Genomic DNA, 26,792 nt, shown 5'->3' with positions numbered 1-26,792 from the left:
TTTATTTTTTTAAGAATATAACACTATTTTTTTAACATATGCAATTATTTTCCATCATTTACAATACAGTAGTTACAATGACACTCCAAATGGATAAGCAAAGTAAAAAATCAGAACCCCAACTTCTATTTCATGTAATTAGACTTATACAGAAATTAGAAGGTTAAGTAACAACTAGTTAATCACCTAATTTCACAGCTATCTGAAGTAGCGATCGTTATATAGCAGCTTATCTATGATACATTCACGATACAGCTCATAATTTTGTTGAAGACATGGTGGCCATCTATTTTGATCCATAATTGCGAAACATTTTTATTTCTAGATTTGTAAACTCCAATTATCAAATCACTTACCTTTTTTCATTTCTACATGATATTATTTCTTCCAGACACCTTTGTATACACCCTTGCCTTCAGCCTTTATTCATTTATTAACCATATCAAGTAAATTCTTGTGCACAAATGATGAAACAATATTGTCTCATATCCTTTCAGCAGAATGGTTTGATTCAAGTTCTCAGTGCATATTATTGCATGATGGAGTCCTAACTATAGAATAATTAATTGGATACAAATATCATGTTTCCCTTTTGCCCTTAAAAATGTATTGTTCACTTATCAGTTCTTGGGTTTGAGAAAATTCATTTAAGATATCATTATCTGTAGGTTTGTTGTCTGGGATTTCACTTTTACAACCAATTTTACTATTATAACTAGAAACTAGCTTGTTACTATCTGTCTTTTTGCATTCATTTCATGGCTTGCTTAATATTTATGAAGCACCTTTATCATTTTTCTTCTCTTAGTCATTGTGAGTGAAAAATAAAATATATCAGTTCTCAACTATGTTCTCTGAAAACTACAAAAAGACTTTAACAGTAGTATCTCCAGGCTTTTCTTATATCTTTTTGAAAGATGACACAGTCCTCTGTGTACTGCAGTACTAAAACTGAGGATATAATGGTGATGGCTTATCTCATTCTCCATCTTCCTCTTATCTACTGTGTGTCATACGTACCCATCATTCTTCTGTTTTCAATATTTTACTCTTTTTTTAACTTACTTAGGAGTAATTGATGAGTAATGATGAAATGACTTCTAGGATGATGAAATAGCAAAATGTTTTAAATATATAACGAAAATAAGGTCACTAAACCCCGTATGTATCTTAGATTCATTAAAGAATTCAATTAGTTTTATTCTATTCAAATAAAGTACAAAGTTCTCTGTCTTTTGAATGACATCTATAAGTGGCTTGAATTAAGTACCCCAAAAAGACAAATCCTATGAATACAGCCTGATTTGGAAAAAAAGGTCTTTGCAGATATAATCAACTTAAAATAGTGGATTAGGGTGGGCCTAAATTCACTGACTCTTATCTTTCAAAAGAAAGAAGGGAGTTTGGATTCAGAGACATGCAGGACACAGAGGGAAGAGGACCATGTGAAGACAGAGGCAGAGATAGGAGTGATGCTTAGGAATGCAATGCTAAGGATTGCTAAGATCCACTAGAAACTCAGAAAGTTCCTCCCCAGAACCTTACAAGGAGTTGGCTCTGCCAACACCTCAATTTCAGATTTCTAGCATTTATAACTGTGAGAGAATAAATGTATATGCTTTTAAGCCTAGCAGTTTGTGGTAACTTGTTTGACCACCTTAAGAAATTAATATAACTTTTAAGAAAGGATAAATCAGGAAATATTAATTTAAGAAATAGTTAAAACTGCTCAATAACAGACTCCGACCTGTAGAGAACAACGTGAGGGGAGGTGGGTAGGAGGGTGGGTGAAATAGGGGACGGGGATTAAGAGTACACTTACCTTGGTGAACATTGAGGAATGGATGGAACCATTGAATCACGATGTGGTACACCTGAAACTAATATAACATTGTATGTTAACTCTGCTGGAATTAAAATTTTCCTTAAAAATTCTTTCTCTTTCAAAACAACAACAAATTGCTCAACAAAGAAACTTAAAAATTAAAACTGGGTATATGGACCCTGGCGATAAACCGAGGATAAAGTTAATTATGAATCATCCAAACAATGGGTTACTGTACAGCTTTTAAAAGTGATGATAAAGCTTTACAACATGTTGTTAAAAGGAGAAAAAATGGTTATGAAACAGGAAGTAGAATGTGATTCCAGGTTTTTATAGTGTGTATGCACATATATGTATGGAAAATATACATCAGTATTCAACTAACAAACAATGGCCATCTCTGCTAATTTTTATTTTATTCTTTAAGGATATCTTTTATTCAGATCCAAGAAAACTAGTATTTATTACATTTTTAATGAGAACAAATCAGCTGTTTCCATTGTGGAGGCAAGGAAGAATCAGCTTATGCTTCAAGTTGATTTTATTCTAGTTTGATTAATTGTTTGCTTTGTGATTGGGATGAGCAATCTTGAACTCACTCCCTTGGGTCCTCTCATCAGTTCACATGCTGAGCTCACAAGACATGAAACATTCATACCCAGGATGTATTCATCCTGTTAAGTGGCTGTGGTAAGGATGTCAGCATGTGAACCTGAGTTGGACTGAGATATCCTTTATAATTGAGTGTGAAGCTGTCTTTGTATCCCATATAACTTTCTCATTCCTCATCCACTTGCTGCCTAGATGCTTATCTGAACTTTGTTAATTTATATTCCTTTGATTTTCAAGAGTTTTTTGATTATGGCTATTTTATGCATGCTGTGTGTTTTTGTACATATCTGTTTCTAATGCCCCTCTCTATAGCAGTAGACTGTTTTTTCCATATCTCATTTCTCCACAGCTCAACTGAAAGAAAACTTTCTCCTGATTCCTTCCCTGTTTTTCTCAAAAGAAATTATTTTTTCTTTTTCTTTTTTCTTACAGTACTCACCTATCTCATATACTGAAGGAAGAAAGTTCCTCTTAATGTTTAGCCAGTTTGTAGTTCTTTTCATGTCTATCTTAGACTATAAACATTGTAAATATTTTACTAAAAATAGTAGATATTTAGTAAGTGTTGGTAAATTGAATTCTCATTCTTCTAAATTTGTATAGTTTCTACTATAAAATCAAGCCTACAACAGAGTTAAATATGTGTTAATCACTTTTTTTTACTCTATTTCATGGAAAAGATAATAACCATGAAACTTTGAGATCTTTAATTACCTAATTTCCTGAATATGTGTGAATAATGATAGTTCTTTATGCTATTCTCTTGATATGATAATGGGACCTTGAAACAAAGAGATTTCTTTTTAGTGGAAAACTAAAATTAAGTATTTGGGGGTGCCTGGATGGCTCAGTCGGTTAAGCATCCACCTCTTCATTTTGGCTCAGATCATGATCTCACTGTGAGATCGAGCCCCATGTCAGGGTCTGACAGTGCAGAGCCTGCTTGGGAGTCTCTCTCTTCCTTTCTCTCTGCCCCTCTACTCTGCTTGCATGCTCTTTCACTCTCAAAAATAAATTAATAAGCTTAAAAAAAATAACTATTTTGCTAGGAATATGAATTAGCAGATCTTTGGTATAAAAGACTCAGGAATATCATTATCACCTTACCAATTTCTTCATTTGTACAATATAGCTAGTAGGGGATGAGTTTTTCAGGCAAACTGAGCAGCAAGTGCAGAGCCTTTTCATTTTTCATAGGAATATTTAGTTTGGGTGCAGTACAGGGATTGTGAATATTTGGACTAACCGGGGGTTGGGTATTGCCAAATGAGATTGATAGAAGTAGATCAGTATGGAAGGTCATGATCAAGGAGGAGTGAGGAGATAGGGGTAGGAGATGATGATGGAAAAAGTAGTGGACGTAAAGAATTGGAGGTCTCAATGAAGAGGTGTTAGTATGGATGTGCTAGGGTTAAAATCTGCACAATTATGAGGTAATGGTCAAAGAATGGTGTTGTGAAATTCCTGATCCCAAGGTGGAATCTCTGCATGGTTCCCACCTGTGAAATGCCCGTTGGCTTCTCCATTTGGCTGCTGTTTAACCACCTCAACATGTTCAAAACTAGATCCATCATCTTATTCCCTCAGTCTGTTTTTCCCTTCTGAATTCCATAAATCAGGAAATGACACTACCATCTTTCCAGTTTGTCAAAGCAACTGTGTGAATACCATCCCCAATTTTTCTTTTTCAACAGCCATTACATCTTTTCAGTAATTTGTGTCTACTTCCTTTTGCTTCAGATGTTTTAAGCTGCCTATAAATTTCTAATCACATCCTGTTTAATATACAGGTGTTTCTTTGCCTTTGTTGTTTTTCTACCTGGAATGTCCTTTCCCCATGCCTTTTGTCTAGCTAACTCCTGCCTATCAATCTAAATTCAGCTTAAAAATGATCTCTCCCAGGGATGCTTGGGTGGCTCAGTCAGTTAAGCATCCAAGTTTAGCTCAGATCATGATCTCAAGGTTCACGGGTTTGAGCCTCATGTTGGGCTCTGTGCTGTCAGCTTGTAGTATGGAGTCTGCTTCAGATTCTGTCTCCCTGTCTCTCTGTACCACCCCCACTTGCTCTCTCTCTCTCAAAAATAAACAAACATTAAATAATTTTTTTACTTAAAAAATGTCTCTCCAAGATCCCCAACTCCCACCCCCACATCCTATTTAAGTGTGCTTCTTTTATACACCCATGTTGTTTTATTCTTTCTGTTTTATAACAGTGAAATCACGTTTTTTCTCTTTAGCGTAGACTCTAAGCTTTTGGATTTAGGGACTATTTAATTTAGTAACTTTGTTAATACAGAGTAAAGACTTTAATACCTGTTGGAAAGGATTTATATGAATTCTATTTATAAAAAAACTTGAAATTACCTGTTTATATGCTTATCTTGCAGTTAGCCCATGAATTCCTCAAACTGTATCCTGTTCCTCTTTGTCTTCATAGTTTCTTTACTATCATTTGCCTGATTCAGAGCTCAAAAATCAATCTCAGCTTGATTGAACATTTGTTGTGAGTCAGCTGTGTACCAAACACTAGGTTAGATGCTGGGATACAAAGATGAACATGAACAGGTATGATCCCAACCTTTATGACCCCATACAATTGAATGAGCAAGATAGGTATTAAATAAAACCTCATAGCATGGTAGCTGTTAATACAAAGGACTAGCCTGAGGCAAAAACAGCATATGGCAAGGGAATTTCAACCTTGTCTAGGTTGAATTGAATTTAGAAGTAACCTTATCAGTGGAATGATTACATGAGAGTGCATTTTAGAATGTTATTTATATTTAATGACCACTGGCTGTTGTATTTAGTTTGGATTCTATTGCTTTTCTGTTCTTGGAATAACAGAAATCTAGTTAATACAACTTTAGAGCATTTTATGGTGTACAGTCTTTTAGTTACCCCAGTACATGTTGTCTGTATTTGGTTGTGGAATATCTTTTGGTACTTTTATGTCTTGTATAATACACTATCCTTGAATGAATTATATTTAGCCAAATCATGAAAAGCTATCAAACTGCCTAGATTTTCTGTCCAATTCCCTTATCTACTTCCAAATACTTAGGAAAAGGTTGTGACTTTATATCCTATCTGACTTTAGGGCAACAACCAGGATAAGAGGGATGTAGACATCATGTTCTAAAGAAATGGTTGAAGAAACTGAGTAAGTTTAGCATAAGAAAGATAGAAGGAAGACATGATTAAAAGTTTTTTCAAATCTGTTGGGCTTTGGTGAGAGGCCTGTGTGCAGATGAGTAAAGGATTTTTTAGAGAAGAACTTTATTGAGATACAGCTAACTTGCCATAAAATTCACCATTTAATGTATAACTCAGTAGTTTTTCTGTATTTACAAAGTTGTGCAACTGTAACTAGGGCCCAGGGATGCAAGAGCACCTGGCTTTGGAGATCCCAAACAGACCAGGTTCGGCCTCTTACTCATGGCAAAATCCAAAGGCAAAAAGACAGGTGATAGTGAAACAAGACAGGAATTTATATCAGTGAGGCCCATACGGGAAGACTGTCTCTAATGTGCTGAAAATACTGACAGGTTCATATGTTCCTGTAAGGAAGATATGGGACAAAGATTGGTGAGTGTAGGTGGGCAGTAAAGATCAGGTTGATCACTGTCTTGGGATCAGTCATGTGAGGGCTTGTTGATGTCACGGCATTCCTTGCTCAAGGGTTAGTTTTGGTTCCCATCACAGAATGATTTGTCCACCAGGTCTTTGGCCTGAGTGAAAAGATAAACTGGAAAGAACTTCAGTTGGAAAGTATAGTCTGAAGTCAAAATGGAGGCAGTTTAAAGCATAGCTGGGTCCTCTTTCACAGCCATCAGCACTATCTAATTTTATATTTTCATCACTTCAGAAAGAAACCTCTGACCCATTAATAGGCATCCCCCGTTTCCCTTCTCCCCAGCCCCTGGCAACCGTGGGAGTGGGGCCCAGCATTCTGTGTCATGACAAACCTGTCTGCTGAGGATGACACAGAGGACTACTGCCCTGGAGAAAGACTCCGTGTTCCCTGGTTCATCTGGCTTCCAGCCATTCTAGGGCAAGTGGGAGAGGGCTGACAGTTCCATACAAAAACTCACTCAATGAATTTCCCCCATCTCCAGCCTCACCAAAGTTCTGTGTGCAGGTCACCTCCCCTCTGCCGCAGCATACTTAACTCTGTATTCTAGGTAATGGTTTCCATTCTTTGACACATTGGTCATCTCTCAACTAGTTTCTGTCCTCTGAAAATTTGGTTGAAATCTCTTGTCACCTAAAGACTCCCTTCCTCTTTCTTCCTTTTAACTTATTATTATTTTAAGATTGTCTCAGGAAGGAGTGAATGTAAATGCTGTGCTTTTTTTTTTTTTTAAATATCTAATTGTCTTTATGAAATGATTCATGAATTGGGCATTACCCCATCTAGCAAGAGAGGGGACTCCTGTAAATACCTGTGCTTAATTCACTATTTGAACTTCATTTTGATTAGCTTGAGTGGTAATGGTTTACTTTTCTTTAGTTTCTCGTTAGGCTCTGCATTATCTGTGTGGTGAGTTAGTGCCTTTGTCTCATGCATTATTAACTCTGCGTTATCTGCATACCACCTTGCAAGTCTAAACATGGAGTTCTCGACCTGTTCTAGTATTGTATTCCTTTGTGAAGGCAATCACTAATTTTCCTTTTCTCCACTTCAGGTGTATCAGAATCAGCCCCATGCTTCTGTTATCTCAGGTCTGGCTGAGCAAACTATCTGAAGGATTGAATACCTTTGAAATAAGCAAGTTTTGGTGTGACTGAAAAACAATTACCAGTCAATCCTTTGAGGAATGATACAAATAGAACTCATTTTGCATAAAGTGCAGTGCCTGTTAGCATTGTCTAACAGGTTACTATAGTGGGGCATCAATTAATCTGTAGTAATTTGACCATTATGGACAATAATTGGAGCTATTAAAAGCAAAACTGATATTATTATTGCTTACAATTACTGTGTAGTCTTGTCCAAATTCTATTTTGCTCTGGTGGGTATAATTACCTTTCTAGGAGAAAGGAAAAAAAAATCTGTTTGTTATATGTTTGCAGAATTTAGGTTGGGCTGGGAACAGAAAATTTGTGTCCTTTGCCTTTTTCCCCCCTAGCTTGTTTTCTTCTTCCTAAAAATAACTATGGGTACTCATTTATTCAGCAGTCATTTTAGTGTTCACCCAAATGGTATGTAACTGTGTTGGACACCAAGGGGAATGTTAAAAATATGGGACAGACTTGTCAATTGACATACAGAGGATTGCCAGTCCCGGTACAGAGTGAAGTATCTCCTAATATAATGTTATCCTTACCAGAGGGGTAACAAACAAATTGTTATATAGTCAAATTTAAATTAGAATTTTCCTTTAAAAGAAGAACAAACTTGTTTTTTCTCTTTTTTAATGTTTATTTATTTTTGAGAGACAGAGCACAAGCAGGGCAAAGACCACACAGAATCTGAAGCAGGCTCCAGGCTCTGAGCTGTCAGCACAGAGCCCAATGCGGGGCTTAAACCCAAGAACCATGAGATTATGACCTGAGCTGAAGACAGACACTTAACAAACTGAGCCACCCAGGTGCCCCAAATTAAAATTCTCCTTTTATATGTACTAGTTTTATAAGTTTAATATCTGAGCCTCCACTTCCTAACTGTAAGGTTGAATAGTAATGGCCATGTTGTAAAGCTGTTGTGAGAATTAGATCCTGTGTACAGCCTAGCGTTTATCACAGTTTGACACTGAAATGGTAAGTGCTGTGATGATGGTAGTCATGACATCTGGGAGCTGGAGAGCCCAGGGTGATTATAAAGAAAGAAGCCAAGGTGTTGTAACCAGGAAAAATAGCTGGCAGCCAGTAATCAAGTTGTTTTACAAGAGTAGCAGCACTGGTGTTTATGCAAAACAGAAGATTGAGACAAATAGTGAGTCTGCCAGAATTCAGAGCTCACAAGACAAGACAGGTCAGAAGGATAAACTACACCAGTGCCTTGAAATGAAGGAAGGGATAAGGACACAAAAATAAGATACCTGTCAGAAATTGAAGACCAAATCAGAAATAAACTCTGAGAGCAGATCAGGTTGTAATCTACTGTAAGAGCTGTGGTCATCTGTGTTGACAATGAGACATCACTGTGTTCTGGATCCTTTTGTTCTTTGAATAAGTTGATTGCTGTCGCTCTTCAGTGGTTCCAGGAGCCTGACACTTCACCTTTTATAGTGTAGTTGGGGTGTGATTAGAATTTAAAAAGTAACAGGCCAGTTGAATAATTAAGCCAATGCTTGAATAAGTGCTTTTTGTTATTGCTGTTTCTCAATCAACTTTATTGAATATACTTTATATACAGAAAAACCACCCATTGTAAATGTACAGTTCAGTAAGTTTTGACAAATTTATAAAGCCCTATAACCTCTACTGTAAGAAAAATAAAAAATGTCTCTATCACCAAAAAGAAAAATCCCCTATTTCCCTTTGCAGGCAGTCTCCCTTTCTGGCCCCAGGCCCTAAGCAACCATTGATCTACCTTCTCTAGTGACAGATTAGAATTTTCCTTTTCTATGGGGCCTGTGGGTGGCTCAGTCCGTAAAGCATCCGACTTTAGCTCAAGTCATGATCTCAGGGCTCTTAAGTTTGAGCCCTGCATTGTACTCTGTGCTGACAGCTGGGAGCCTGGAACCTGTTTCAGATTCTGTGTCCCTTGCTCTCTACCCCTCCCCCACTCACATACTGTCTCTCTGTCGCTCAAAAATAAACATTTTTAAAAAACTATAGAATTTTTTCTTTCCTAGAATTTCATATAAATAGTATTTATATAATATTTTGTTTAGGTTTATATAAATGGTATCACACAGTATTTACTTTTTTGTATCTGACTTCTTTCACTCAACATAATGTTTTTGAGATTCATCCAGTAGTTCTTTTTTATTGCTAAGTATTATTCCATTGCATGAATATTACAGTTTTGTTAATTCATTTATTTTTTGATGGGCCTTAGTTTCCAGTTTGGGGATATTATCAACGAAACTGTATAAAAATTTATGCACAAGTCTTTGTTTGCATATGTTTCATTTCTTTTGGGTAAATACCTAGGTATTGCTGGGTTGTATGGTAAATGTGTGATTAATTTTATAAGAAACTGCCAAGCAGGTTTTCAAAGTACTTGTGTTATTTCATTTGCCCACCAACAAAAGATGAGAGTTCTGTTTACTCCATGTGCTTGACAAAAATTGATGTTGTCAGTAGTTTTTGGTCATTTTAATAAGTATATATCTCATTACAGTTTTAATTTGCATTTCTGTGATGACTAATATTGTTGAAATTATTATTCTCATGTGTTTATTGGCCATATATGTATCTCCTCTTGTGAACTGTCTTTTCAGTTCCTTTGCACCTTTTTGTTAGGTTCTTTGTCTTTTTATTATTTAGTTATAAGAGTTATTTGTATGTTTGGGATATTACTTTTTTATCATATATGTGCATTGTAGATACTTTTCTCCATGTGTGCCTTGCTATTTCCATCTTTTTACAGTACGTTTTGAAGATCAAAGTTTGTTTTATTTTGTTGATATATACTCTCACTTTTTTCTTATTTGATTCTTGATTTTCATATCTTATTCAAAAGGCTACAAAGATTTTCTCCTATTTTTTTTCCTTAGGAATTTTGTCATCATAGCTTGTACATTTAGGTCTGTGATTTCCCCTGCTAGTCTATATAAGCCTTGAAGGCAAAGGCCATGCCTGATTTAGTTCTATACTTTGTATAGTGGTTTGTAGTCTGATAAGTGTTTGTTTAATGAAGAAATAAGTGAATATGCCTTCATGGTGGATAATGATGGTTTTAAGATAAGGACAGATAGGCCCTAGACTGCTGAATCTGTTTCTTCTTGGCTGCTGTGACCTGTAGACTTTAATTACTTCTGTACTTTTGACTTATTTCACCAATCTTTCTACTTAAAAATTTAAAAAAATTCCATCAGACAATACATTAACAAACTTGGAATAGTATCACATTTGATCTATTTAGATATTTTAACATAACATTATTTCATTTAACAAAATTTCATTTTACCTTCCCATATTGTTGGTATGAATTTGTTTTGTGTGAATTTAAAAACTTGAGTGTTGCTAAACATTTTTTTAAATCACCTATAAACCACATGCATTATAGAAACCACTTGTGTGTATTTTGCTTCAGTAAGACAGATTTGCTTCCTTTTTTATAAAATAAAAGGAAACTTCATTTTTGCTTCTCTAGAAGAAATTGGTAATAAGAAACTCAACCAGCCATGGTTTTTGCTTCTCTCTCACCAGTAGAAATTGGTAACCAATAAGCTCACTCACATATGTTAGTTGATAATCGTATTTATTTCTCTTGATGTCATTCCCCACTTTATCTCCTATCATATACCCTTGCACTGAAAAATTAAAACCCATGTTTTGCCACTTGAAACAGGTGCATAGGAGAGATAAATATACATTGTCACATAAATCTTTACAATTTGGAGAATATGCAAAACCTGATCTAGCCATATTTCACATTTAAGAGGCAAATTTAGTGTGTGAATCTTGATGGAGGTTGGAAGATAAAGATAAAACCTAAATGTTTTTGTTTCTGGAACATCTTTTAGTGACTTTTATTTAGTTTCTTCAACTGGGTAATTATTCTGTGCTTTCTCCTGATTCTGCTTTGGAGCAGTATAGTGTAAGATTCAGTGAGAACATTTGAAGTCTGGGTAGACTGCACTTTAGGGACTACTGTATAAAGAAGTCTCAAAATTTACAAGCATGCCCCTTGTAGCCAAAATATGTGTTAGATATGATAATACTGGTATTTCATATATAGCTATTGAGAATTGCGTGTGACATGAGAATTTGAAGATAACTGCTAAAATTGTTCAATCCAAAGTCTCTCTACCTTTTGTGTAGACCATACCATAATCCTCATAATTAAAAGCATTTGTTTTTAGTATTATTTAGCACGCATTGTTTCTTTTTGGCATTTAGCGACATATTTATAAGTGAAAACAAATCAAAAGATGGAAGAACTATTCATTGCGTCATGTATCTGTTTTGAATGTTCCTTCTCAGGGAGCCACAGTCATTGGAGCCTAGTTTGTTCATCCTTATCTTTAGAAGATGATGAATACAATGGCTTCTAGTTGGCCAGGGATGATTTAATAGCCTGTCAAAGCCTGATTCTCAGAGTTAGGCATGCACATAGATGGAAAGTTAATAAAAGCCAGAAACATGGATTACTGAATAATTCTTAGGTTGTGTATCTGTGTCTTTCAGAAAGGCAGCCATTTTATCAGAAGAGGGAGCTATGGTTGCCAACACCCAGGAAGTAGAACATTATTTTTATAAAGCAGTGGATATGAGACAGGGGAGGAGAGCCATAGGGACCTGACATGGCAGATCAATAGCTGTGGGTAAAATAAAACATGTATGAATAGGCCCCAGCAGCTCTTCCTCCTTTGATCCCTTCCCTCATGTCTCATTGTCTGAGCACATGGTTTGTTGTGGTTTTTTTGGTTTTTGGGGTTTTTTTCAGTTGATTAACTTCTGGGTTTATTGAGAATTCAACAGTCTACTTTGGTGCTAGACAATAGGACTCACTGTAGCAGTGGAAGTGTTCTGTGTCTGCACTGTTGAATACAGTAGCCACAAGCTGCTGTGTGTGGCTGTTGTGCACTTGAAATGTGGCCCGTTTGACTGAAGGACTACATTTTTATTTATTTTATTTAATTTTAATTAATGTAAATTTAAATAGCCATATGTAGCTAGTAGTCACCATATTGAACAGTGCAGATTTAATTGGCCTTTGGCCAAAACATAAAGCATTGAAGTCACTCATGTTACATGCTGTGAGGAGGTTTCTGTTGCCCTTAGCATAGTAATAATGCTGGGAAGATATAGGTACTCAGAGTATATTAATGTTTGTTGAGTTAAATTGAATGGACAGAGAGAGGGGGAAGGTAGGAAGCATGAAGAACTGAGTGGTGTCCTGGTAAGGTGTTTTGGGTTCTGATGCCAATGCCTGCCCTTTAGTTTTAGTATAATTTTGTCATTTTACTTTTTATTGTGTTTTATTAGCTTGTCTTTTTTGGTGGCTAAATATTGCATGGACACAAAATTACTTTTTAAATAGATGTGTAAGGAAAGTGTAAAGAATAATGATACATTCAACACCCTGGTCCTCCCCAAATCTTTCTTCAGTCTCCTCTGTGTACTCTCCTCTTCCCTCCCCATGGGAACTAGCCACTAGCCTCAATTTTGTGTTTATCATTTTTTCTTCATAGTGTCATCACATATGTTCATAAACAACTCATTTTTTAGTTTTACAAGCTTTTGAATTTTATATGAATGGAATCATCTGTGTGTATTCTTCTGTGACTTCCTTTATTCACATAATATATTCCTAATAGCCTCCACATTGTTACATTATATTCATGTTGCATAATCTATTCATTTTTGCTACTGTGGGATATTCCTTTTATGAATATGCCACAAATCATCTGTTTTATTACTGATGGGTATTTTTTCCTAGTAATTTCCTAGTGCATTATTATGCAGTCTGAAATCCCTGTATCTGTCACTTGGTACACACATGAAAGACTTAACTGCTGGGTCTAAATGGGTATTTCTCTATTCTTTGTCTTCCTCTTTTCCTTTCCCCTGCCCTGTTCCCTCCCCCTCCTCTTCCTCCTTTTTTAGAATGAAGGAGAAATGAATGCAGAGAAACAGACTTATCTGCATTATTTCTGTAGGCTAAGTGCTCCTTTAAAAGCATCTTGCCTCTGTTTCTAGTCTGTCATGCTCCTTTTGTGCTTTTGTGTTCGCAGAACAAGCTCTGATTTGGAATTGGTCAAGAATATTAGAAATGTCTTATTTCATTCATAGTCTATAGCTCTTATGCAAATAGTGCTTTTGTGAACTAACATCTTTGTTTCAGTTATTTGTCCCTTTTATGTTGCATAATTGGTAATTAGAAGGTCTAATCAGTGGTTCTCAACTCTAGCTGTCCATTAGAATGTCTGGAGGGAGGAGGAAGAATGTCTGCCTTTTAAAAAATATAGATGCATCATATTTCAGTCTTCACCCCAGAAAAACAGATTTAATTGGTCTGTGGGTGGGACTGGGTCTCATGATTGTTTTTGAAGAACCATACGTTATTCTATGCAGCCAAGACTGAGAACCACTCTAGATCAGTTGTCCTTAAAGTATTGTCCTTGGACCAGCAGCATCACTTGGGAACTTGTAGAAATATGAACTCTCAGGCCTACCGTAAGAAACCTTGAGTGTTGGGTCCAGCGAGCTGGATTTTAACGAGCCCCAGGGGAGTCTAATGCACGTTAAAGTTGTAGAACCACTGCAGTAAATCATTTAAGCATATACAACAAAACTTCCTTTTACTCAAGTCCAGCCTTGACACATGCCAAAAAGAAGTCATTTTTGGTAAATCCCTGAGCCTAAACAAAAGGGGGTCTTAAAAGCAAAAAGCGTTATTGGTTGTGTTACCATTCATTTGTAACCTAACATAAAAGGTATGCTGATTGACCATCAGTGCCTATAAATGAACAACCCCATTTCTCTAAGAAGGGGCTGTAGGTAGAGGAAGTGCAAGAAAACAGCAGCTGTAAGTGGTAGGAGGTGGCAGTCTCAGAGTTACAAGCAGCTAAAGAGGAATGAGAAACAGCCACCAAGAACAGAATGACTGTTCTATAGTGTTTTTTGGGTAGCAAGGATAAAATAAAACGTGAAGTACTTCATGGACAGTTCCAATAAATGTTTAAAAATTGTATTGGGATAAAATATACATAACAAGAAGTTTACTATCGTGACATTGTGCAACCAATACCACCATCTAGTTCCAGAACATTTTCATCCCCTCAACAGGAAATCGCATATGCACGAAGCATTCACTCCCTAGTCCCCCTTCTCCCTAGTCCTGGGTGCTCACTCTTCTGCTTTCTGTCTCTAAATATTTGCCTGTTTTGCATATTTCACAGAAATGAAATCATACAATATGTGCCTTTTCGTGTCTGCCTTCTTTACTTTCAGCATAATGCCAGAGTTTATCCATATTGTGGGTATATTGGTCCTTCATTCCTCTTTCTGGCTGAATAATATTCCCTCATATGGATATGTTACCTTTTGTTCTTCCATTAGTCTGTTAACATACATTTGGGATTTTTCTACTTTTTGGCTATTATGAATAATGCTGCTATGAACATTCATGTACAAGGTTTTGTGTGAACATCTATTTTCATTTTTTGAGGTATATACTCAGAAGTAGAATTGCTGGGTCATATGATAATTCTGTGTTTAACTTTTTGAGGGATCACCAGGCTTTTCCACAGCAGCTGCACAGTTTTCCATACCTACCAGCTGTATATGAGGAGTTTCTCCACATCCTCACCAACACATGTTATTGTTCATTTAAGAATTTTAGTCAAGAGACTTTCTAAAAAGGATATTAATTAGGGAATCTAACTTTTAAAAAAATTTATTTAATTTCTCTTTTTTAATTTACATCCAAATTAGTTAGCATATAGTACAACAATGATTTCAGGAGTAGATTCCTTAATGCCCCTTACCCATTTAGCCCATCACCCCCTCCCACAACCCCTCCAGTAACCCTCTGTTTGTTCTCCATATTTAAGAGTCTCTTAAGGGGGGCCTGGGTGGCTCAGTTGGTTGAGCGGCCGGCTTCGGCTTAGGTCATGATCTCACGGTCGTGGGTTCGAGCCCCGCGTCGGGCTCTGTGCTGACAGCTAGCTCAGAGCCTGGAGCTTGCTTCAGATTCTGTGTCTCCCTCTCTCTCTGACCCGCCCCTGCTCACGCTGTCTCTCTCTGTCTCTCAAAAATAAAAGACATAAGAAAAAAAGTCTCTCTTAGGTTTTTGTCCCCCTCCCTGTTTTTATATTATTTTTGCTTCCCTTCTCTTATGATTATCTATTTTGTATTTTAAAGTCCTCATATGAGTGAAGTCCTATGATGTTTTTCTTTCTCTAATTTCGCTTAGCATAATACCCTCTAGTTCCATCCACATAGTTGTAAATGGCAAGATTTCATTCTTTTTGATTGCTGAGTAATACTCCATTGTGTGTATATGTGTATATATGTATATATGTACACACACACACCACATCTTTGTCCATTCATCCATCGATGGACATTTGTGCTCTTTCCATATTTTGGATATTGTTGATTGTGCTGCTGTAAAAATTGGGGTGCATGTGCACCTTCAAAACAGCCCACCTGTATCCCTTGAGTAAATACCTAGTAGTACAATTGCTGGGTTATAGTGTAGTTTATTTTAAATTTTTTGAGGAACCTCCATATTTTTTAACAGAGTGGCTGCATTTCCAGAGTGCTTTGCATTCCCACCAGCAGTTCAAAAGCCATCTTTCTCCACATCCTTGCCAACATCTGTTGTTGCCTGAGTTGTTAATGTTAGGCACTCTCACAGGTGTGAGGTTGGTAGCTCATTGTGGTTTTGATTTGTATTTCCCTGATGATGAGTGATGTTGAGCATTTTTTCATGTGTCTGTTAGTAATCTATCTGGATGTCTTCTTAGGAAGAGTGTCTATTCATGTCTTTTGTCCATTTCTTCATTGAATTCTTTGTTTTTTGGGTGTTGAATTTGGTCAGTTCTTTATAAATGTTGGATACTAATGCTTTGATATGCTGTTTGCAAGTATCTTCACCCATTCTGTCGGTTGTCTTTTAGTTTTGCCGATTGTTTCCTTTGCTGTGCAAAAGCTTTTTATTTTGATGAGGTCCCAATAGTTCCTTTTTATTTTTGGTTTCCCTTGCCTCCAGAGAAGTGTTAAGAAGTTGCTGCACCCAAGGTCAAAGAGGTTCTTACCTGCTTTCTCCTAGAGGATTTTGATGGCTTCCTGCCTTACATTTAGGTCTTCCATGCACTTTGAGTTTATCTTTGTGTGTGGTAAAAGAAAGTGGTCCAGGTTCATTTTTCTGCATGTTGTTGTCCAGTTTTCCCAGCACCACTTGCTGAAGAGATTGTCTTTATTTCATTAGATATTCTTTCCTGCTTTGTCAAAGGTGAGTTAGCCATACGTTTCTGGGTCCATTTCTGGGTTCTCTATTCTCCTCCATTGATCCGAGTGTCTGTTCTTGTGCCAGTACCATACTGCCTTGAGGATGACAGCTTTGTAATACAGCTTGAAGTCTGGGACTGTGATGCCTCCTGCTGTGGTTTTCTTTTTCAAGATTGCTTTGGCTATTCAAGGCCTTTTCTGGTTCCATACAAATTTTAGGATTGTTTGTTCTAGCTCTGTGAAGCATGCACGTGTTATTTTGATAGGGATTGCATTGAATATGTAGATTGATCTGGGTAGTATTGACATTTTAACAATATTTGTTCTTCCTGTCCAGGAGTATGGAATCTTTTTCCATTTTTTTTGTGTGTCTTCCTCAATTTCTTCTTCTGTAGTTTTCGGTATATAGATTTTTGACCTCTTTGGTTAGGTTTATTCCTAGGTATTTTATGGGTTTCAGTGCAATTGTAAATGGGATCGATTCATTGATTTCTCTTTCTGTTGCCTCATTGTTGGTGTATAGGAATGCAACTGATTTCTGTCCATTGATTTTATATTCTGTCACTTTGTTGAATTCATGGATCAGTTCTAATAGTTTTTTGGTGGAATGTTTTGGGTTTTGCATATAGAGTGTCATGTCATCTGTAAAGAGTAAAAGTTTGACCTCCTCCTGGCCAATTTGGAGAGAATCTAAACATTTTTTAGAGTAGTGGTTCTTAATCATGGGTTCACATAATAATTACTTACAGAACTTTTAAAATATACTCATTGCCAGTACACTCTTTGATTTTAGGAATGAAGGTCTCCAGAGATAAAACCCAGAATTAATACTCCTCATTGAGAACCATTGCCTGAAATGGTGATTCTCAGGAGTTTGGTCTGGAGATTGCCTGAGGCCTTCTGAGATCCTTTCAGGAGAGGTCTCTGAGATTAAAACTATTTTCATAGTAATACTAAGATAGTATTTGCCTTTTTCATTCTCATTCTCTCATGAGTGTACATTGAAGTTTTCTGGAGTCTTCGTGACATATGATAGCACAACAGATTGAATGCATAAGCAGATATGAGAATCCAGCTGTCTTCTATTAAGTCAGACATGAAAGAGATTTACAAAAATGTTAAACAGTACCACTCCTCTTATAAATTTTTATTAAAAACGTTCTTTATGACTTATCTGGGTTTATCATTGTTTTAAAATCAACAGTTTTAAAAATTTCTCAGTTTTAATGGTAAATACTGTTAGACATAACTTACATAAACAAAAGAGATCTTCAGGAATTGAAAGTATAAAGAGGTCTTGAGACCAACCAGATGAGAACTTAGACCTTTGGAAAGAAAGGAAACAAGCAAACAGAATAGTTATTACCTATTTGTTGGGCACTTACCATTCAGTTAATAGGAGCTTAAGCTTTTCATTTTATCTTTATAATAACTTCATGACATATGTATTCTTAGCCCCATTTTCACATGGAGAAACTTCTTTATTCCCAAAGAAGTTAACTTGGCTAGTTCATTAACAGAGGAGACAGAATTTCAGTTTAAGTCTTTAGGGTACATGTTCTTAATCATTACCATAACCTCAAAAAAGTGAGGGTCATCTGTATAGGATGTGAGCCCAGGAAATTGTTGGTAGTTCAATGCCATAATGACTCATCTACCTCTAGCATCAGGCCTCAGAAAGATAACCTTCGAAATCTTTATAGACATCAATAATATGTAAATACCATGTAGTGAACATACTGCATTTTGTTCTTTTTAGTGGTCCTCATTATAAGGACCAATAAATATGAGAAATATAAGAAGGATAATCTAGGTCTGAATAGATGCAGTTGACAATGTTTAGCTTTAGCTTTTTTGGAAAAATAATTTTAGTGTGTTATTGAAACAGGATAAATAATCATTTAGGACAGTCTGCAAACTGCGCCCCTTTAAAAAAAATTTATTTTCTAAGACCTCCTATTTAGTCAGTCCTCTGAAGAGCCCATCATTGCAGGAAGGATGAAATGGAATAATTGTTCTAACTTGTTGGTATCCACTGTCACAGAAGCAAGAGAATCAGGTGCTGCTCTGTTTACATAGAATAAGACTTAGGGAGAGTTTTTCATGTCAAAATATTTCAGCTCATCAATAATAAAATCTTTGTTAATTAGAAAAGTTCACGAGATCTAGTTCTTTTCAAAAATTTACTTGTTGACTACAGAGTAAAAAGTTGTATATGGACAGGCACTTTTCAAAAAACTGATTTTGTTATCTCCTAGTGCCTTCTGTGAAAAATTAATTTACAAAATAGCAGAATTTTTTGCTTAGTAATTTATATTGTTTACCATCTTCCTCTTAACACACCTCTAGCCTCACCCCCATCCCAGTGCTGTTTCAAATATTCACTTTGGGGATCAGCATATTTTATGGAAAACAAGTTATTTGCTTATTTGACAAGTAGTAATTGTCTAGTGTTCTTGGGCACTGGATTAAGACCGAGGATAATATGAACCAAAAAAATAGATAAGATAATGAAATCAGCAGACAAATGAAGGAGATGGACAGACAGTAAACAAATGATCACATCTATATATTTCTTTTTTTTTTTTTTTAATTTTAAAAGGTGCGGTGAACACAGTAGTACATGGTGTTATTAAAAAGAGCCTAATGACCTAAGGTTGGAAGAAGACTGAAGCCAAAATGAGGGTAGGGGAAGTTGTGAGTTCCCTTTGTGACAAGTGAAAGGATCAATCGAAAAGCTGATATATACTTCTGGAGTTTAGAGAAGAAATCTGGGCAGGAGGTAAAATGTGTGATAGGTGATTGATTGAACTTTGTTGGCTGAGGTGAGATCATTTAGGAGAATGTATAAAGTGAGAACAGAAGAGGACCTAGTGACTAAGTGTTGAAGAATTCTAGTGTTTAATGAATAGCTAGAGTTGAATATAGGAGACAAAGATGGACATCAAATAAATAGGAAAACTAGGAGAATACAGTGTTAAATGTTTTCATTTCAGTGTTTCAAGAGGAGAGAATCTTCCAAGGAGAATCAAATAAAATTCAGACTCTCCTTATTACCATGGCTTTCAAGAAAGGCCCTATGTGATCCCTTCCCACTTCTTTGGCCTCTTACCAGTCTTCTTGCTGCTGGCCTACTTCTGTTCTTTAAACATGTCAGGCTTGTTCCTACCTTAGCCCTGTGTGCTTGATGTTCCATAACATGGATGTTATCTCCTGGGAGAAGAGTAGCCAGCCCTCCAGGATTGTTGTCAGACTCTGTTGATCTTTGAATCTCATTATACATTTAAGATTAAATTTTGATTGGGCCTCAACTCCGTACTAAATCACCTATGTAGGTAGGACACATTAAAGACAATTTTTTAAAGAAATGTTTTATTTCTAAACATTCCAGAGAATAATTTTTAGATTTGAGAGTGCATCCTCTCTAAGGCATCTTGAGACCAATTGTTGAAATGGTGAGAGCTATATCTTACATCCTTCACCAAGTGTCTCATAGAATGGTCAGAGGAAGAGGGGAAAGCTGAAAAGTAGATGCCTGGGGTCCACTCTCTGGAAATAATGAATGACAAACATGTCATAGTATTGATAATCCAGTGGATTCAAAGTGGTAGTAGTAAAACAGATGATTACTTTCTGAAAGATGGGAATACCATTTGACAAAGACTGTATTAAAAGCTAGGTGAAAGCTGTGAGTTCACTTGAGTTTAATGGATGTTTCCTGGACTGACCACAGATAAGTGATAGGAGGTTGGGATTGGGGGACTTAGGGAAAGGTGATGACCCATTCTATGCTAAATAAGTTCTTCCCCAGCTAAAGAACAGTAATTCCTCTTTTCTTTCAAATTATAAAGATTAGCCCTTAAGTTCCAGGACCACAAAGAATAAATGGCCAAGCAATCTGTGACCATTTTATAGTACACCATCTACCAATTTATGGCTATTGTAGGACCTTTTTTTGGTAACTTTGTTTTTTATTTTTAAAAAGCCATTTTTGTATTTAACTTGGTTGATGTGTATTGACTATACTTTTGTTATCTTAAACATCAAGTCCAAGCTCATGGACTTTCCTTATATAGCTTGCCTCTCTCCATAATTTGGCACAAGAATGCTTTTTAGTGCTGAGTGTTTTCTTTTTCTGCTGGTTTCTTCTCACAGCAGTACTGGCCTTTCACCTGGTTTTGTATCTTTTTTCAGAAATGGCCTTGTTCTTAGATCTTATTTTAAATGTTGGTTAGTCCAAGCCTTGCTGCAAATGGCTTTCATGTCTGTGGAAGACAGAAAAGAAGAAGAAGTCAGCATAAATTAAAATAAGAATGATTTCACATGGACCTAGAAACAAAATTGTGGTAAAAGACACTAGAGATTAATGCCAGGCTGCTCCTGTCTCCCACTCATGTAAGAATTTGAAGACCAGAAAGGCTAAATGACTTGCTAAATGTTATGAAATATTGATGAAAATTTATCATTCTTCTTACATGAAGGCAGCATACCCTAGTGAGCTATAACTTTAACATATAAAACAAATAAGCTATTTATAAGGTCAGTAAATATATCAAACTATTTACCCTAATACCTTTGAGAAGAGTGTGGGGGGAGGTCCATTATAAAGTTTCCTTTGTAATTCTCTGGGTTTGTCAGTGTTCAGTTATGAGCATCAGTATTTTCATATCATAATAAAGGCTGTGACCACTAGGGTCAGATCTGGATTTGAATCTGGTCTGTGCCACTTAATAGGCTGTGACTTTGTGACTTTAGGGAAAGCTTCTTAACCCTCTGAACTTCCATTTCTTTTCTTTTTTTTATTTTATAGTTTATTGTCAAGTTGGTTTCCATATAACACCCAGTGCCCATCCCAATAAGTGCCCTCCTCCATGACCATCAGCCCTCTTCCCCTCTCGCCTTCCAGATCAGCCCTCAGTTTGTTCTCAGTATTCAAGAGTCTCATGATTTGCCTCCCTTCCTCTCCCCATGGTCCTATGTTAAGTTTCTCCAGTTCCACTTATAAGTAAAAATATATGGTATCTGTCCTTTTTCTGACTTTTTTCGCTTAGCATGACATCCTCGAGTTCCATCCACATTGCTACAAATGGCCAGATTTCATTCTTTCTCATTGCCATGTAATAATCCATTGTATATATACCACATCTTCTTGATCCATTCATCAGGTGATGGACATTTAGGCTCCTTCCATGATTTGTCTATTGTTGGCATTGCTGCTATGAACATTGGGGTACATGTGCTCCTATGCATCAGCACTTCTGTATGCCTTGGGTAAATTCCTAGCAGTGCTATTGCTTGGTCATAGGGGAGTTCTATTGTTAATTTTTTGAAGAACCTCCACACTGTTTTCCAGAGTGGCTGCACCAGTTTATATTCCCACCAACAGTGGAGGAGGGAGCCCATTTTCCACATCCTCACCAGTATCTATTGTCTTCTGATTTGTTCTTTTTAGCCCCTCTGACTGGTGTGAGGTGGTTTCTCAGTGTGGTTTTGATTTGTATTTCCCTGATGATGGTTGATGCTGACGAGCATCATTTCATGTGCCTATTGGCAGTCTGTCCTCTTTGGAGGAGTGTCTGTTCATGTCTTCTGCCCATTTCTTCACTGGATTATTTGCTTTTCGGGTATGGGGTTTGGTGAGTTCCTTATTTTGGATACTAGCCCTTTATCCAATATGTAATTTGCAACTATCTTTTCCCATTCTGTTGGTTGCCTATTAGTTTTCTTGATTGTTTCCTTTACCATGCAGAAATTTTTGTCTTGATGAGGTCCCAATAGTTCATTTTTGCTCTTGATTCCTTTGCCTTTGGGGATGTGTCCAGTAGGAAATTGCTGCGGCTAAGGTCAGGGAGGTTGTTTCCTGCTTTCTCCTCTAGGGTTTTGATAGTTTCCTGTCTCACATTCAGGTCCTTCATCCATTTTGAGTTTATTTTTGTGTATGGTGTAAGAAAGCGCTCTAGTTTCATTCTTTTGCATGTTGCTGTCCAGTTCTCCCAGCACCATCTGTTACAGAAGCTGTCCTTTTTCCATTGGATATTCTTTCCTGCTTTGTCAAAGATTAATTGGCCATACATTTCTGGGTCCGATTATTAGTTCTCTATTCTAGTCCGTTGGTCTGTGTATCTGTTTTTGTGCCAATACCATACTGTCTTGATGATTACAGCTTTGTAGTAGAGGCTAAATCTGGGATTGTGATGGCTCTTGTTCTGTTGTTCTTCTTCAATATTACATTGGCTATTCAGGGTTTTTTGTAGTTCCATACAAATTTTAGGATGATTTGTTCTAGCTTTGAGAAGAACGCTGGTGCAATTTTGGTTGGTATTGCATTGAATGTGTAGATTGCTTTGGGTAGTAATGATATTTTAACAATGTTTATTCTTCCGGTTCGTGAGCATGGAATGTTTCTCCATTTCTTTGTGTCTTCTTCAATTTCCTTCGTAAGTTTTCTATAGTTCTCATCATATAGATCTTTTACATCTTTGGTTAGGTTTATTCCTAGGTATTTTATGGTTTTTCATGCAGTTGCAAATGGGATCAGTTTCTTGATTTCTCTGTTTCTTCATTTTTGGGGTATAAAAATGCAACCGATTTCTGTACATCAATTTTGTAACCTGTGACTTTGCTGAATTCATGGATCAGTTCTAGTAGGCTTCTGGTGGAGTCTGTTGGGTTTTCCATGTAGAATATCATGTCATCTGCAAAAAGTGAAAGTTTGACTTCATCTTTGCCAGTTCTGATGCCTTTTATTTTCTTTTGTTGTCTGATTGCTGATGCTAGGACTTCCAGCACTATGTTAAACAACAGTGGTGAGAGTGGACATCCCTGTCGTGTTCCTGATCTCAGGGGGTCAGCTCTGTTTTAACAAATTGAGGATGATATTAGCTGTGGGCTTCTCATAAATGGCTTTTATGATGCTTAAGTAAGTTCCTTCTATCCTGACTTTCTTGAGAGTCTTTATTAAAAAGGATGCTGTATTTTGTCAAATGCATTTTCTGTATCTATCAACAGGTTCATATGGTTCTTTTCTTTTGTTAATGTGATATATCACATTGATTGATTTGTGATTATTGAACCAGCCCTGTAACCCAGGAATGAATCCCACTTGATCATAGTGGATAATTCTTTTTATATGCTGTTGAATTCGATTTGCAAGTGTCTTGTTGAGGACTTTTGCATTTGTATTCATCAAGGATATTGGCCTGTAGTTCTCTTTTTTTGCTAGGTCTCAGTCTGGTTGGGGAATCAAAGTGATGTTGGCTTTGTAGAATGAGTCCAGAAGTTTTCCTTCCATTTCTGTTTTTGGAATAGCTCGAGAAGAATGGGTATTAACTATGCTTTAAATGTCTGGTAGAATTCCCCAGGGCAGCTATCTGGCCCAGGGCTCTTAGTTGTTGGGAGATTTTTGATAACTGATTCAATTTCTTTACTAACTATGGGTCTGTTCAGATTTTCTCTCTCTTCCCGTTTGAATTTTGGTAGTGTGTGTGTTTAAGAATTTGTCCATTTCTTCTAGGTTGTCCAGTTTGTTGGCATATAATTTTTCATAATATTCCCTGATAATTGCTTGTATTTCTGAGGCATTGGTTGTAATAAATCCATTTTCATTCATGATATTGACTTTTGGGTACTCTCTCTTTTCCTTTTGAGAAGCCTGGCTAGAGATTTATCAATTTTGTTTATTTTTTCAAAAAACCAACTCTTGGTTTCATTGATCTGTTCAATTGTTTTTTTGGATTCTATATTGTTTATTTCTGCCCTGATCTTTATTATTTCTCTTCTTTGCTGGGTTTGGGGTACTCTTGCTGCTCTGCTTCTAGTTCTGTTAGGTGTGCTGTTAGATTTTGTATTTGTGCTTTTTCTAGTTTCTTGAAATAGGCCTGGAGTACAGTGTACTTTCCCCTTAGGCCTTTTCTGCATCCCGTAGAGTTTGGATTGTTGTATTTTCATTTTCATTTGTTTCCATATATTTTATAATTTCTTCTCTAACTGCCTGATTGGCCCATTCTTTCTTTAGAAGGGTAATCTTTAACCTCCATGTTTTTGGAGGTTTTCTAGACATTTTCCTGTGATTGATTTCAAGTTTCATAGCATTGTGATCTGAAAGTGTGCGTGGTATGATCTCAATTCTCTTATATTTATTGAGGGCTACTTTATGACCCAGTATGTGATCTACCTTGGAGAATGTGCCATGCGCACTTGAGAAGAAAGTGAATTCCATAGCCTCAGTATGTAGAGTTCTAAATATATCTGTCAAGTCCATCTGGTCCAATGTATTGTTCAGGTTCATTGTTTCTTTAGTGATTTTCTGCCTGTTTGATCTATCCATTGCTGTAAGTACAGAGTATTGTGTATGTAAATATGGAGTATTAAAGTCCCCTGCTATTAGCATATTCTGATCAATAAGATTGTTTCTGTTTGTGATTGTTTTATTTTATTGTATTTAGGATGCTCTTGAATTTGGTGCATAGACATTTATAATTGTTACCTCTTCCTGATGGATGGACCCTGGAATTGTTATATAATGCTTTTCACATCTCTTGTTACTGCCTTAACTTTAAAGTCCAGTTTGTCCCATATAAGTATGGCTACTCTAGCTTTCTTTTGAGTTTCAGTAGCATAATAGATATTTCTCCATCCCCTTACTTTCAATCTGAAAGTGTCCTCAGGTCTAAAATGAGTATCTTATAGATAACAAATAGATGGATTTTGTTTTCTTATGTATTCTGATACTCTCTGTCTTTTGATTGGAGCGTTTATTCCATTTACATTCAGTGTTATTATTGAAAAATATGGGGTTAGAGTCATTGTGTTCTCTGTAGGATTCATGCTTGTAGTGGTGTCGCTAGTACCTTGTGTTCCTTGCAACATGTCCCTCATAGAGTCCCTCTTAGGATTTCTTGTAGGGTTGGTTTAGAGGTGATGAATTGTTTCCATTTTTTGTTTGGGAAAACCTTTATCTCTCCTTCTATTGTGAATAACAGGCTTAGTGGATAGAGGATTCTTGGCTGCATATTTTTTCTGTTCATCACATTGAAGATTTCCTGCCATTTCTTTCTGGCCTGCCAAGTTTCAGGATAGGTCTGCAACTACTCTGATAGGTCTCCCTTTGTATGTTAGGGCTCTTTTATCCCTAGCTGCTTTCAAAATTCTCTCTTTATCCTTATATTTTGGCAGTTTCACTATGATATGTCATGTCAAATATCGATTCAAGTTACGTCTGAGGGGAGTTCTCTGTGCCTCTTGGATTTTAGTGTCTGGTTTCTTTTCCCCAGATTGGAGAAATTCTCAGCTATAATTTGTTCAAGTACCCCTTCAGCCCCTTTTTCTCTCTCTTCTTCTTCAGGAATTCTATGATACAGATATTGTTCCATTTGATTGATCACTTGGTTCTCGAATTCTCCTTTCGTGCTCCTGGATCAATTACCTCTCTTTTTCTCGGCTTCCTCTTTTTCTATAATTGTCTCCTCTAATTCACCTATTCTCCTCTCTGCCTCTTCAATCCATGCAGTGACTGCCTCCATTTTATTATGCACTTCCTTTATAGCATTTCTTAATTCATCACCATGATTTTTAAGGTCCATAATCTTTGTAGCAGCGGTTTCTCTGCTGTCTTCCATGCCTTTTTCAAGCCCAGCAATTAATTTTATGACTGTTGTTCTAAATCCTTCATCAGTTATGTTGCTTATATCTGTTTTGAGCAATTCTTTAGCTGTCGTTTCTTCCTGGAATTTCTTTAGAGGTGAGTTCTTCCATTTCATCATTTTGGCTAGCTTTCTATCTCTTGTAAATTTTAAAAGCTTGTGTTGTGCTCTGCACCTACAAATTCTGCTATATTAGGGGAGGCTCATTGACTGTCCATGGTCTGTCTGTTCAGGAAGTGTTCTTTTAATGGTTTTTCTTGGTCTCTCTTGTTGTGCTTTTGGTTATTTTATTTCCCTACTTGTAGTGATATTTGGGACTCTCCACCATGTAGACTTTGGCTTGTTGTTGACATAGCCCTGAAAAGGAAAACAGACAAACAGGGACAAAAGCATGCAAAGGCACATACAAACAAGCAAACTGAAAGGGAAAAAGGAAATCCAAAACAACAGAAACAAAGGTCAGTCTAAAAGCATAAAACCAGAAATCCCAGCTACAAATAAAGAGCAGGATGGAGGCAGTGCTGATGGAAGACCATATACAAAGAGAGAAATGACAGGAGTGGGGAAAAAGAGAAATTCAATATTGACCAGTCAGAGAGACTAAAAGGCTTAATTCAGAGAGAGAAAAAGGAGAA

The 26,792-nt window shown here is 36.6% G+C and overlaps 1 protein-coding gene and 1 long non-coding RNA gene across 4 annotated transcripts in view; one reads left to right on the top strand and one right to left on the bottom strand.

Annotated features, from left to right (window-relative positions):
* The window catches only part of LOC115271770, a 30,218-nt gene extending 25,290 nt beyond the window's left edge, over window positions 1-4,928 (bottom strand). The window contains exons 1-2 of the long non-coding RNA XR_003900090.1: window positions 4,802-4,928; window positions 1,823-1,880 (exon numbers count right to left, since the gene is read on the bottom strand). This is a non-coding gene — a long non-coding RNA (uncharacterized LOC115271770). The remainder of the gene's footprint in view (window positions 1-1,822; window positions 1,881-4,801) is intronic.
* Window positions 1-26,792, top strand: part of NARS2 (asparaginyl-tRNA synthetase 2, mitochondrial) — a 131,457-nt gene that overhangs the window by 61,694 nt on the left and 42,971 nt on the right. The window lies entirely within an intron of this gene.

The sequence above is a fragment of the Suricata suricatta genome, chromosome 11 (assembly GCF_006229205.1).
Source record: "Suricata suricatta isolate VVHF042 chromosome 11, meerkat_22Aug2017_6uvM2_HiC, whole genome shotgun sequence".
In the NCBI taxonomy this organism is placed as follows: domain Eukaryota; kingdom Metazoa; phylum Chordata; class Mammalia; order Carnivora; family Herpestidae; genus Suricata; species Suricata suricatta.
Note: the sequence above shows the minus strand (reverse complement) of the source record. Positions and strands in the feature narration are given on the sequence as shown.